This window comes from Arvicola amphibius, chromosome 2 (genome assembly GCF_903992535.2).
Source record: "Arvicola amphibius chromosome 2, mArvAmp1.2, whole genome shotgun sequence".
Taxonomy (NCBI): domain Eukaryota; kingdom Metazoa; phylum Chordata; class Mammalia; order Rodentia; family Cricetidae; genus Arvicola; species Arvicola amphibius.
The window spans coordinates 117,467,887-117,480,330 of NC_052048.2; the positions used below are offsets into that span (position 1 = coordinate 117,467,887).

At 41.6% G+C, this 12,444-nt stretch overlaps 1 protein-coding gene and 1 pseudogene across 1 annotated transcript in view; both read right to left on the reverse strand.

Annotated features, from left to right (window-relative positions):
• The window catches only part of Plekhh2 (pleckstrin homology, MyTH4 and FERM domain containing H2), a 108,031-nt gene that overhangs the window by 80,462 nt on the left and 15,125 nt on the right, over positions 1–12,444 (reverse strand).
• Positions 9,649–10,090, reverse strand: LOC119806931 (annotated as a pseudogene).

Sequence of the window (12,444 nt, forward strand, 5' to 3'; positions counted from 1 at the left end):
GTAAAAGCAGACAAAAGAAAACTATTCTGAGACCAGGAGAAGAGAAAGCATGCAACATAAAAAAGTAAATTTCAATGCACAAGAGGGTAAAAATAAAAATGGCCCATGACGCATGCAGATGGGGCTTCGAAGTGACGTGGAGTAACAGAGGAAGCCGAGTGAGGAACAAGGGAGTCACCAACAGAAGCAACACGCTGGCACATGAGAGTCATGCCCTATGCCACACATAATTTTAAAATGGCATGTTTTATTTTTTTATTTTTATTTTTTTTTGGTTTTTCGAGACAGGGTTTCTCTATAGCTTTGGAGCCTGTCCTGGAACTAGCTCTTGTAGATCAGGCTGGTCTCGAACTCACAGAGATCCGCCTGCCTGGCATGTTTTATTTTTAAAGGTAAAATGAATATTCAAGACAACAGTCTAAGGAAAGTCTAAGAAATATTCAACAAAGAGCTGAAAACAAAGTTCATTGTGTACGAGGAAGAAAATGATCCTGAATTACTTTAAGCTACCTAAGGTAATGATAATAAGTTCATATTTGTATGTGTATTAAACTTTTAAAAGTAGAAATAAGTGTAGGTATTGGAGGAAGAAGACAATTTAGTGAAATATTTTTAAAACACAGATAATATCAGCTGTGACCTAGCACACCCAAGCCACTCGTCCTACTACCGTTCCATGCATTGGACACAGAACACATTTAGGGACTAACTTCCCAGGAGATGGGGTAGCCTTCTTGACAGACAGTAACCTTCAGAGTAGACCAAATGAGGGAACTTAGAGATGAAAACAAATCCAGTTTCTCCACAGACAGAAACAGGCTTGGATTCAGAAGGTGAAGTCAGAAGATCCAGTGGCTCCTAGCTCATGTGTACCTTCTCCCTTTAACACTGGCTGTTGGCAACTGACTCCATTAGAACAGAGTATATCTGCCTAGGCCAGACCTGAAGAGATCTACAGCTGTGATCTGGTTTTAGAATCATTGGTCACCATAGCTACCTTCCTACAGAGAACAAGGAGAGGGACGTATCTTGGACAGCGTCTAGTTATGCCACTACTCTCAACTAAGGTGTCAGGTACGTGTATCTTGAACATCCCAGACTCAGCTGTCATGTCAGCATCCTTGCTGATCCTGGTTTTAAGCATCCTTGCTGATCCTGGTTCTAAGCATCCTTGCTGATCCTGGTTCTAAGCATCCTTGCTGATCCTGATTCTAAGCATCTTTGCTGATCCTGGTTCTAAGCATCTTTGCTGATCCTGGTTCTAAGCATCCTTGCTGATGCTGATTCTAAGTGTTTATCTGCCAACTGAATGGTGTTACATGAGTGACCCCATTAAATGGAAAACACAGTCTAAGGATAATCAATAGAAACATGAATAAATGATTGTTCTTTTAAAGACACTACAATTGTTTTTAATTGATAAAAATAATAGTTACAAGACTGGAAAGATGACTCAGTGGTTAAGCACATATTGCTCTTCCAAAGGAGACGAATGTTGTTCCTAACACCCCGTCAGGTGGTTCATAACTTTCTCTCAATCAAGCTCCAAGGGGTTATAAATCCTCTTGTCTCAGAGAGACCATGTGAGCTACCTACACAGACACACAGACACACACAGACACACACACACGCTGTAGAATACCAAGATTGATAAAGCCACTATGTTTTGAAATAGATTTTTTTTCCATTTTAAGCAGCAGTAAATAACTAAAACCCACAGTTATCCTACTGAGTAGTACAGACCCTATGGTACCTTTAATAACTTCTGGTCATCATTCCAATGAAAGCTACTCTCATCTTAACACACTACTTCTCTTTTGTTTGTTTGTTTGTTTGGTTGGTTGGTTGGTTGGTTGGTTGGTTGGTTTTTCGAGACAGGGTTTCTCTATAGTTTTGGAGCTTTCCCTGGAACTAGCCCTTTTAGGCCAGGCTGGCCTCGAACTCACAGAGATCTGCCTGCCTCTGCCTCCCGAGTGCTGGGATTAAAGGCATGCGCCACCTCTGCCCAGCAACACACAACTTCTTGAAATGCTGTTTTCTCTTAGCTCTCATGAGAGCTGAAAGGAAACTATTGTCTCAGCTTCAAGTACAATCATGAGAATCACCAAACTTTCCCAAACTCTCCATCCCATGAACTGGATGCACATAGGCCCCAAATAAATATATTTTAAAAAACTGCATGTGCTGTTTCCCCCTTTTTGAACATTTTTATTTTAAAATTTTCTCATCCAATTTATTTTCGTCATGATCTTTCCCCTCTCCCAACTTCTCCTACACCCTAACCACCCCCAACCACTCAACCAATTTTGTGTTCTCAAATAACCAAACACCAAAACACCAAAAATCAAAATGAACAAGCAAAAGACCAACAAGACACACAAAAAGGCCATAACAAAACAAAATGAAACAAAGTCCACCAAAAAAACCAAAAACCAAAAAAGTAGAATTCATTTTGTGTTGGTCATCTATTGCTAGGCAAGGGGCCTGCCCTGTAGTGTCGTTTTTCGACCCAGTAACACTCCAACACTCTGGTGGAGAAAACTTACTTTCCCTTTGCCAGTGGATATCAATTGTAAATAGCTTTTTGGTTAGGGGTGGGACCCAATGTCTACTTTCCTCCTCTCAAACAAATGATTTTTTTTTAAAGTTTAAACATGTCAATTTAAACCATTAGGATACATTCCAGGCTAAGTGCATGATAAACTATTAGTGATTCAATGGCAGGTTAATGTCAAGTGTTTTCTTTATTAAGAAGAATTTTATTATTTTTTATTATGTATATGTATGTGTGGTTGTGTGAGTTTATATGCATCAAACGCAGGTAGGTGTCCACACAGAGGCCAGAAGGTGTTGGATCCCATGAAACTGGAGTTACATAAACTGCTTGATGGGTGCTGAGAACCAAACCAGGATCCTTGGCCAGATGAATACGTGCTCTTGATTACTGAAAAATCTCTCCAGCCGTAAAGAGTTTTGAGGGATAATCTGTAGTTTTTCTTTTTATGCAAATACTGAGGAGATGACTTGGTGAGTAAAGTGCTCAGCAAGAGGGAGAACCTGAGTTCGAATCCCTAGCACCCATGTTAAGGCTGGGTGTGTCTGTGGATATCTGTAACTCGAGCGCCTGGGGAGGTGCAGAGAGGAGGCTTCCCGGACTTTGCTGGCCAGATAGTAACAGAACTGGTAAGTTTCAGGTTGAATGAAGAGGCAGTTCAAAAAAAAAGATAGGTGATAAAGATCTGTCATTCACATGCATGTGAGCAAGCACACACACACATGCATGCACGCACGCACGTATGCACCCATACACGCGCACACACAGTCAGCTTTTGCAAAGTCATGACAGCCCGGTGAGTTGCTATGGGTGAATTACTCGCCAAAAGAGAGATTTTTCAGTTGTATTACTCATCTTACCCAATTTTGGTTCTACCAAACCCTGTTCCACCCCATCCCCACCCCACACAGCCTTTCAAAGCCAATAGTTTTGTGGCAACACTGGAAAAACTTGTAGTTCTCTCAAGGACAAGACAGGACAGCTACAGTCTTTCTCATTGCCTAGCAGTTTTCTATTCTGTGGTCTGGAATGGGCTTCAGCGTTTAGCATCTTCTCATTTCCAACAGCATCACCTAAATTTCAAGAGCTAGTCTTTGTTCTAGAGATACATTCAGCTCCTGAAGAGCGCTGTCTGGCAGACAAGTGGCTGTTGACCATCCTAACGGTTCCAGGAGCTCTTTCAGATCCTCTCCACGACTCTAAATTCCCTCTCCTTCCCTCACCAACCTCTGCTATACCAGGTTCTCAGTTAATCATTGGCCAACCCCCCCCCCAAGTCTCCTCTTCACTCTCCAATTCCTCAACTTATTGTTTATGCTGGGAGCTGTCGAAGTTTAACTAAGGAGTTAAGAGGTTTAAGTGATGCTACTGTCTGAGTCTTAAATATCCCCTAAAGGTCCGGGTGATATATGTTTGCTCTCCAGGGTGGTGCTAAAGAAACCCGATGGTCAATACTCCAGGAGGTGGAGCCTCAAGGGAGGTCTTTAGACAACTCGGGCATGTCCTTGGAAGGGATGAGGGGACCCTGGTCACATTCTCTTCCTTCTGTTTGCTCTCTAGCCAAGAGATGAGCCATTTGGCTTTTCTACAATCTCCAACCATGATGTGTGCCTCACCCAGGCCAGACAGGAAAAGAACCAGCAACAGACCAGAACTTCCAAAACAAAGAGCTAAATGACATTCTCTTTACAAGTCAGCTATCTTAGGTATTCACTAAAATGGCAGGAAGCTCACCAGAAACACCAATAGTCAACTAGAAATCCAGTCTTTACCTTCCATAACTGCCTCACAGTGAGAAAGGGCCAGAGTAGAGGGAGATAAAGAAAGACAAGGTGTGTGTGTGTGTGTGTGTGTGTGTGTGTGTGTATTTCAGATATATATAAGGATATACTTAAATATCATGGGCCAGGCATGGTGGCACATGCTTTTAATCCCAACACTCAGCAGAGGCAGGCAGGTCTCTGTGAGTTTAAGGCTAGCTTGGTCTACATAGTGAGTTCCAGGACAGTCGGGGTATAGAGAAAGCCTGTATCAAACAAACAACATGTTTCAAAGATGAAAATAAAAGGATAGAAGACTTACCAAGAATAATAAAAGTAATATCAAACAAAATTCTTCACAGACCTTGAGAGAACAATAATCAACTTTATATGGAAAAAACAAAAAACCCAGGAGAGCCAAAACAATCTTATACAATAAAGGAACTTCTGGAGGCATTACCATCCCTGACTTCAAACTCTATTACAGAGCTACAGTAATGAAAACAGCTTGGTATTGGCATAAAAACAGAGAAGTCGACCAATGGAATTGAAGACCCGGATATTAACCCACAAACCTATGAACACCTGATTTTCGACAAAGGAGCTAAAAGTATACAATGGAAGAAAGAAAGCACCTTCAACAAATGGTGCTGGCATAACTGGATGTCAACCTGTAGAAGAATGAAAATAGATCCATATCTATCACCATGCACAAAACTCAAGTCCAAATGGATTAAAGACCTCAATATTAATCTGAATACACTGAACCTGATAGAAGAGAAAGTGGGAAGTAGTCTACAACACATGAGCACAGGAGACCACTTCCTACATATAACCCCAGCAGCACAGACAACAAGGGAAACATTGAATAAATGGGACCTCCTGAAGCTGAGCAGCTTCTGTAAAAAAGCTCTGTAAAGCAAAGGACACTGTCATTAAGACAAAAAGGCAACCTACTGATTGGGAGAAGATCTTCACCAACCCCGTATCAGACAAAGGTCTGATCTCCAAAATATATAAAGAACTCAAGAAACTAGACTTTAAAATTCTAATTAACAAAAGTAAAAAATGGGGCACTGAACTGAAACAGAGAATTCTCAACAGAAAAAGTTCAAATGGCCAAAAGACACGTAAGGACATGCTCAACCTCCTTAGCAATCAGGGAAATGCAAATCAAAACAACGTTGAGATACCATCTTACACCTGTCAGAATGGCTAAAATCAAAAAAAAAAAAAAAACCACCAATGATAGCCTTTGCTGGAGAGGATGTGGAGTAAGGGGAACACTCATCCATTGCTGGTGGGAATGCAAACTTGTGCAACCACTTTGGAAATCAGTGCGGCGGTTTCTCAGGAAATTCGGGATCAACCTACCCCAGCATTCAGCAATACCACTCTTGGGAATATACCCAAGAGATGTTCAATCATACTACAAAAGCATTTGTTCAACTATGTTCATAGCAGCATTATTTGTGATAGCCAGAACCTGGAAACAACCTAGATGCCCCTCAATGGAAGAATGGATGAAGAAAGTGTGGAATATATACGCATTAGAGTACTACTCAGCGGTAAAAAAAAAAAAGACAATGACATCTTGAATTTTGCATGCAAATGGATGGAAACAGAAAACACTATCCTGAGTTATGTATTCACTCATAAGTGGATTCTAGCCATAAATAAAGGACACTGAGCCTATAATTCGGGATCCTAGAGAAGCTAAATAAGAAGGTGAATCCAAAGAAAAACATACAGTTATCCTCCTGGATATTAGAAGTAGACAAGATTGCCAGGCAAAAGTTGGGAGTATGGGGGTGGGGGTGAGGTGGTGGTAAGGGGAGATGGGGAGAGAGAAGGGAGAAGGGGAGGATGGGGAGAGCTTGGGGGAATGGGATGGTTGGGATAGAGGAAGAGTGGATATGGGAGCAGGGAAGTAGATATTTTAATTAAGGAGCCATTTTAGGGTTGGCAAGAGACTTGACTCTAGAGGGGTTCCCAGGAGTCCAAGGAGATGTCCCCAGCTTGTTCCTTGGGCTGCTGAAAAGAGGGCGCCTGAACTGGCCTTATCCTATAGCCACACTGATGAATATCTTGCATATCACCATAGAACCTTCATCTGGCGGTGGATGGAGATAGAGACAGAGACCCACATTGGAGCACTGTATTGAGCTCCCAAGGTCCAAATGAGGAGCATAAGGAGGGAGAACATGAGCAAGGAAGTCAGAACCGTGAGGGGTGCACCCACCCACTGAGACGGTGGGGCTGATCTAATGGGAGCTCACCAAGGCCAGCTGGAATGGGTCTGATAGAGCATGTGATCAAACCGGACTCTCTGAACGTGGCTTACACAGAGGGCTGACTGAGAAGCCAAGGACAATGGTACTGGGTTTTGATTCTACTGCATGTACGGGCTCTGTGGGAGCCTAGTCTGTTTGGATGCTCACCTTCCTAGACCTGGATGGAGGAGGGAGGACCTTGGACTTCCCACAGGGCAGGGAACCCTGACTGATCTTTAAACTGGAAAGGGAAGGGAAGGAGGATTGGGGGGGAGGGGGAGGGAAATGGAAGGAGGGGAGGAGGTGGAAATTTTTAATAAAAATAAATTAAAAATTTTAAAAAGAAAATAAAAAATTTGTACCAAAGCTTTATGAAAAATAGTCAATTAAAATGGAATAATTAATCAAGCAAATGTACTAATCATAATTCCATGTGTGCCAACATCAAAACATATATGGAAGGACTGAAGTGAAATTTAGTGGTAGAGCAAGTGCAAGGTCGTGGGTTCCATCCCAGGAGAAAACTGTGGTGTGTGTGTGTGTGTGTGTGTGTGTGTGTGTGTGTGTGTATGTGTGTGTGTGTGTGCGCGCGCCTGTCTGTCTGTGCGTGCACTATGTGTGATGTGCAAAACTATGTCATAAAAGGTTTTATTTTTGTTCAAATATTCTGAGAAGTCCAAACAATTAAACACAAACGATTGTGTTTAAATAATAACTTCCATGGCAGCGGTTCCCAGCCTTCCTGGTGCTGTGACCTTTAATAAAGTTCCTCATATTGTGCTGACCACAACCAGAAAGTTATTTTCATTGCCACTTCATAACTGTAATTTTGCCCTGTTATGAATCATAATATAAATATCTGTGCTTTCCAATGGTCTTCAGTGACCCCTGTGAAAGGGTCAGTCGACCCCAAACAGGTCATGACCCACAGGTGAAGAACCACTGTTCTAAGGCAATACCCTGTTCAGATTTCCTGTCAAATGATTAAACAAACCCATTTACTTCACAACTTGGCTTTTCTGTTTACTTACATATTTATCAAAGCTATAAATATACACATATATCAACTAGTTTGGAAAGATTTATTAATACAGTGGACACTCTTAGCCAATTCTTTTCTTATGTGCCTTCATGTTCTAAATCGCATACTTCTATTTCTGACAGTCTTCCTTTTTAAAAATGATTTCCTACTCGTTCCTTTACTGGAAATATGAAAATTAGCCCCTTTGTCTCATTGCCATCAATCCAGACACACTTCACATCTCCTGTTCTTTCTGCATTTTCATATCATCCCTTATTTAAACCATACTTAGGGGTCCTCATTACCACTGCTGTGTCTGACAATCACAACATGCTCACACATGTGACTGGTAGGAAGCTCAGTCTCGTATCAGCCACAGGGACCTTTACTACAGGACGTCCTCCTAGAACTGTCTTATTTCTTCACATAGTTTTTAAGGAGAACTTTCCAATAGCCACACTCCAATTTCCCACCTCTGTCTCAGTTACCACTCAAGATGCTCACTCATCTTGGCTTCCTACAAATTTCCCTTGAAGCCACACCCAACGCCTCTGACATGCCAGTGTGAACCGTTACCTCCTGCCCAGGCCCGGCTGTCTTCTTGGGAAGACTCTTCCACTTTCGTCTGCCCTGGATCGCCTGCTCCCACACCCTGTCTTCCCAAGCCTTAGCTTATTTCTTCCTTTGAATGGAACACATTCTCCTGAAATCCCTCAGAAAGGTTACATGGGGTCTTGCATGTGTTAAAAATATCCTTCTTAACTCTCATAATTGGGGGAAGATGGCTCAGTAGATGGGTGTACTTTGCAGTCAAGTCTGTCCCCAGGTCTCACATGGTTGAAAGAGAGTTGTCTTCTGACCTCTACACATGTGCCATAATACATGCATGTGCATGTGCTCTACATGTGCAAACACCACACACACACACACACACACACACACACACACACACACACAAACCACATACTACACACATTCTAACTATTTAAATTTTAAAATGTATGGACTTAGAAGAGAATTCTGTTCTATTGTCTTCTAAGTCTTGCCTTCTAGAGCAAAGCTTTTAGGGTCCCGAGCCGCTCCTCCTGAAGACCAGCAACTCCTCAGAACCCTGCAAAGACCTAGAGGGGAATATGTATCATGCTGAGAAACAGGGGCACTAGTGGGAGACGTGTGGCTGTTTAGATATCTCACTTATTCCCATATGCCAACGTCCATCAACTAAGCATTTATTTTCTGTAAAAAACTAAAACTTTCTTCCCTTAACAACTTGAACAAATTGTTTGGAGTGTATTCATCCAACAACTGTCACATTTCTGAGCTCACAGCAGTTTCCTACCGACTTACCAGAAAACAGAGTTGATAGTGGGCCAGCAACAGCCATGCATACACAGCTGCCAGTCCACAGATGTCCCATTCTTAAATGTAAACAGACCACCAACGATCAGCCAACACGTGAGAAAAGCTCGCATCTCAGAAAAGAAACAGCCACAGAAAGAGGAAAATCATCTCAGAGGAAAGAAAGACAACTAAGGGAACGAAGTGATCGTTTTAGAAATGTCAGTGGTGTTTAAGAACCAAGACGTTTCAAATATGTGATTCCCCAGTCACGCTGTGAAGAGGGAATTGTTCCTATTAAAATATAGGAAACTGTGTTTATCATGATTTGCTTTGTGCAGAGTATGCTTCTAGCCAGTAATGGTGCTGGCCTTCGGTCTTTATATTCTAACTCTCTGGAGTTCTGTTCATTGAACCACAGCTGCACGTGAACTACCCACACGATGTAGAGTAATACAGAACCACAGGACACCAGTCCAAACATAAAACCACAAAGATCGTAACTGGAACATCTGAATTTTTTAATCCTTTATAGGTCACCTAGACCTTTTTTGATTAAGAAAACTGTAGAAAGTTAGTAACTGCCACAAGCCGGCACCAGGTGGTGGCAGGTGTCAATTTCCCAGAGTCCCGCTTTGCAGGGTATCTGAATGCACTGCTGGGGGCTCTGCTCAAACTTGCTGGAATCACTCATGGCAGATTTTAGTCCACAGGTCGCTTTTCCCCATATTTCTTTGTAAACTCTTCAGCATTCTTAGAGAACTTTTTATGGTCTTTATTCTTCAGCTAGGTCAGCCTGGAGTGTGTGCGCAGGCTGGGGGTCGTTCACCAGTGCTATGAAGGACTGGATTACTTGGTCGGCTTTGGTGGCTGGCTTCCGGTTTTCAGCACTAATTACCGGCAGACAGACCTGCCCCTTCTCATCAATGCTAGGGTGGTAGATCTTGCATTTAAATGGACACTCTGCTGGAAAGGGGATTTCAATTCTGAAGGCCCCCTTGTCGTAAAAAGAGTTGTCAAGAACAATAATAAGGCCTTGCCAAGTCAATAAATTAGCTTCATCAACCTAGATGTTATGGAAGTTTCTCATTCTACATCTGCAGATCTCTTCAAGCTCCTTCATCAGCCTCCTGCTGGCCGTCATCTTGGATCTCCACTGTCATGTTCTTATACCACTGGAACCATAAGCCAAATAAACTCTCTCTTCCTTACGTGGCCTTTGGTCACGGTGCTTATCACAGCAGCAGAAAAGGAACCAATAAAGTAACCTTCAGTCATGTCAATAGTCGTAACAGGGAGAATTAAGTGTGTGTGATGTATGTACTAGTTTGGATAGGTGTGCATGGTGTCGTCTGTGTGTCTGTGTGTGTGTGTTCCTCAATTGTTCTCCATCTGACTTTTTTAAACAGGGTCTCAATAAGAAGAATTTCAAGTGATATCATTTTAATTTCAGGGAACTTACCACAGAAAGAATAGAGGGGTAGAGATACAACAGAAAGTGTTCACATTTAAAATCTAATAGCGGCCGGGCGGTGGTGGCACACGCCTTTAATCCCAGCACTCGGGAGGCAGAGGCAGGCGGATCTCTGTGAGTTCGAGACCAGCCTGGTCTACAAAAGCTAGTTCCAGGACAGGCTCCAAAGCCACAGAGAAACCCTGTCTCAAAAAACCAAAAATAAAATAAAATAAAATAAAATAAAATCTAATAGCGTTTTAGCAGTCTCTGTTTCCTCCCCACGCTCTCTACTATTTACACAATAGTGGCTGAAGCAAAGATGATGTGGTTACCTAATAAAACTTAAGAAGTGTTTGCTGAACAAATGTAATGAACAAAGGGAATGAATGCATTTTCACAAAGATTTAAACCTGAGGATGTACTTTTACGAAAGGAAATCGCTACTCTTCACAACTTAAATTACTGACCGTCAGTAGCTAACCTTTCAAATTGCATTAATGCAAATGCACACGTTAAATCTATTCAATAAAACTTAGAGCACTTTAAAGCCAGTTCAAACACACTAGTAACCCGACAGGCAATACTTTCATTTTGAATATTTCTTTTCACAACCCTTTAGCTGGGAAATGACGTTGCAGAATGCTTAAAAATCACAGGACACACTCATATAATATTTTACTTCTATGGTGTAAACTATAATGTAATCCTTAATCCAAGATCATCCAATATATACTAAGCCAATATGAAATGATCATTTGACCAATAGAAAGTTTTACTAAAAATAGTTAAATATTTTATAAACTGGAGTAAAAAACCTTGTGCTTGATTTATTACTCAAAAAATGTTCTCTGTAGTTGCAGTGAACTTAGCAACAAGCAGCAGACAAGAATTTGCCATTGAACTTAGATCATAAAACTACCACACAAATATTTAGTGACCCTCTTAGTTATAGGCCCTGTGAACAAATAAAGTTGTCCCACAGATTAATTCAGGTAGAATACTTTAGGATCTCTGCACTAAATGATGTGGATACGATTTCTCAGCAGGGGATTTTCTGGGTTTTCCCATGGATAGCCTATGAAAGATGATCATTAAACACTTTTGCTTTTTCTTATGGTATTACCTTCAGCCAACAACCCCCCAAAGTGACATTTCCAATAGCCTACAAGGTCTCATTGTTAGATGTGGAATTTCCAGTCATCACTGTGCATCATTAGGTGAGCTAAAAGAGTAAGTGAATGGACGTCTTATTTAAACAGACTTCTGGCGGGTTGTCCTGGATTGTTGTGTGAAGAAAACACATGCTCTGGTGTCCAGCGACAGCTGTGTCCTAGGAGAAGGTTCTACACTGCCTCAGGGGAATCACAGTCATGAAGAGAAGGTCACGAGTCAGCAGATCCTAGCTGCGGAAGCAGCTGTCAGGTCAGGACAGGAGTCAGTTACCATGGTGACGTCCAAAGGAAAAACCGCTTCATCTTCTCTTTTCGCCTTAAACTGAGAAACTGATTCATGGAAAGTAACATTTCACTTTAACTTAAAAAGAAACTTGTCCTTTTCCCTCCCTGCCTCAGAAAACTAACTTGTAAAGAAGGGGACTACTTACATCCCAGCTTCCCTGAAGAGTTTATATTTGGCATACTAAGGATATTTCCAACACCATTCCTTAAATTCCTTTAAAGACCTCTCCCATTTACAGCAGTAGCATTTGCCCAAGACTTCAGCAAGTCTCTTTTCCTTCACAAGCCTCAATATTACAAGCTACTTGGAAATTGTGATTTAAAAAATAAGCACAAAAGTCTTTCTTTAAGAAAAAAACTCACATATTTTATTTACTTACATATCTGAAATCCATATTTAATTAAAAATACTCTGCCATCATCTCATGCTATTTCCTTTAAAAAAAAATCAAAAATACACCAGGTGGTGGTGGCGCACGCCTTTAATCCCAGCATTCATGGAGGCAGAGGCAGGTGGACCTCTGTGAATTTGAGGTCAGCAAGGCCTACAAAGGAGTTCCAGGACAGCCAGACCTGTTACACAGA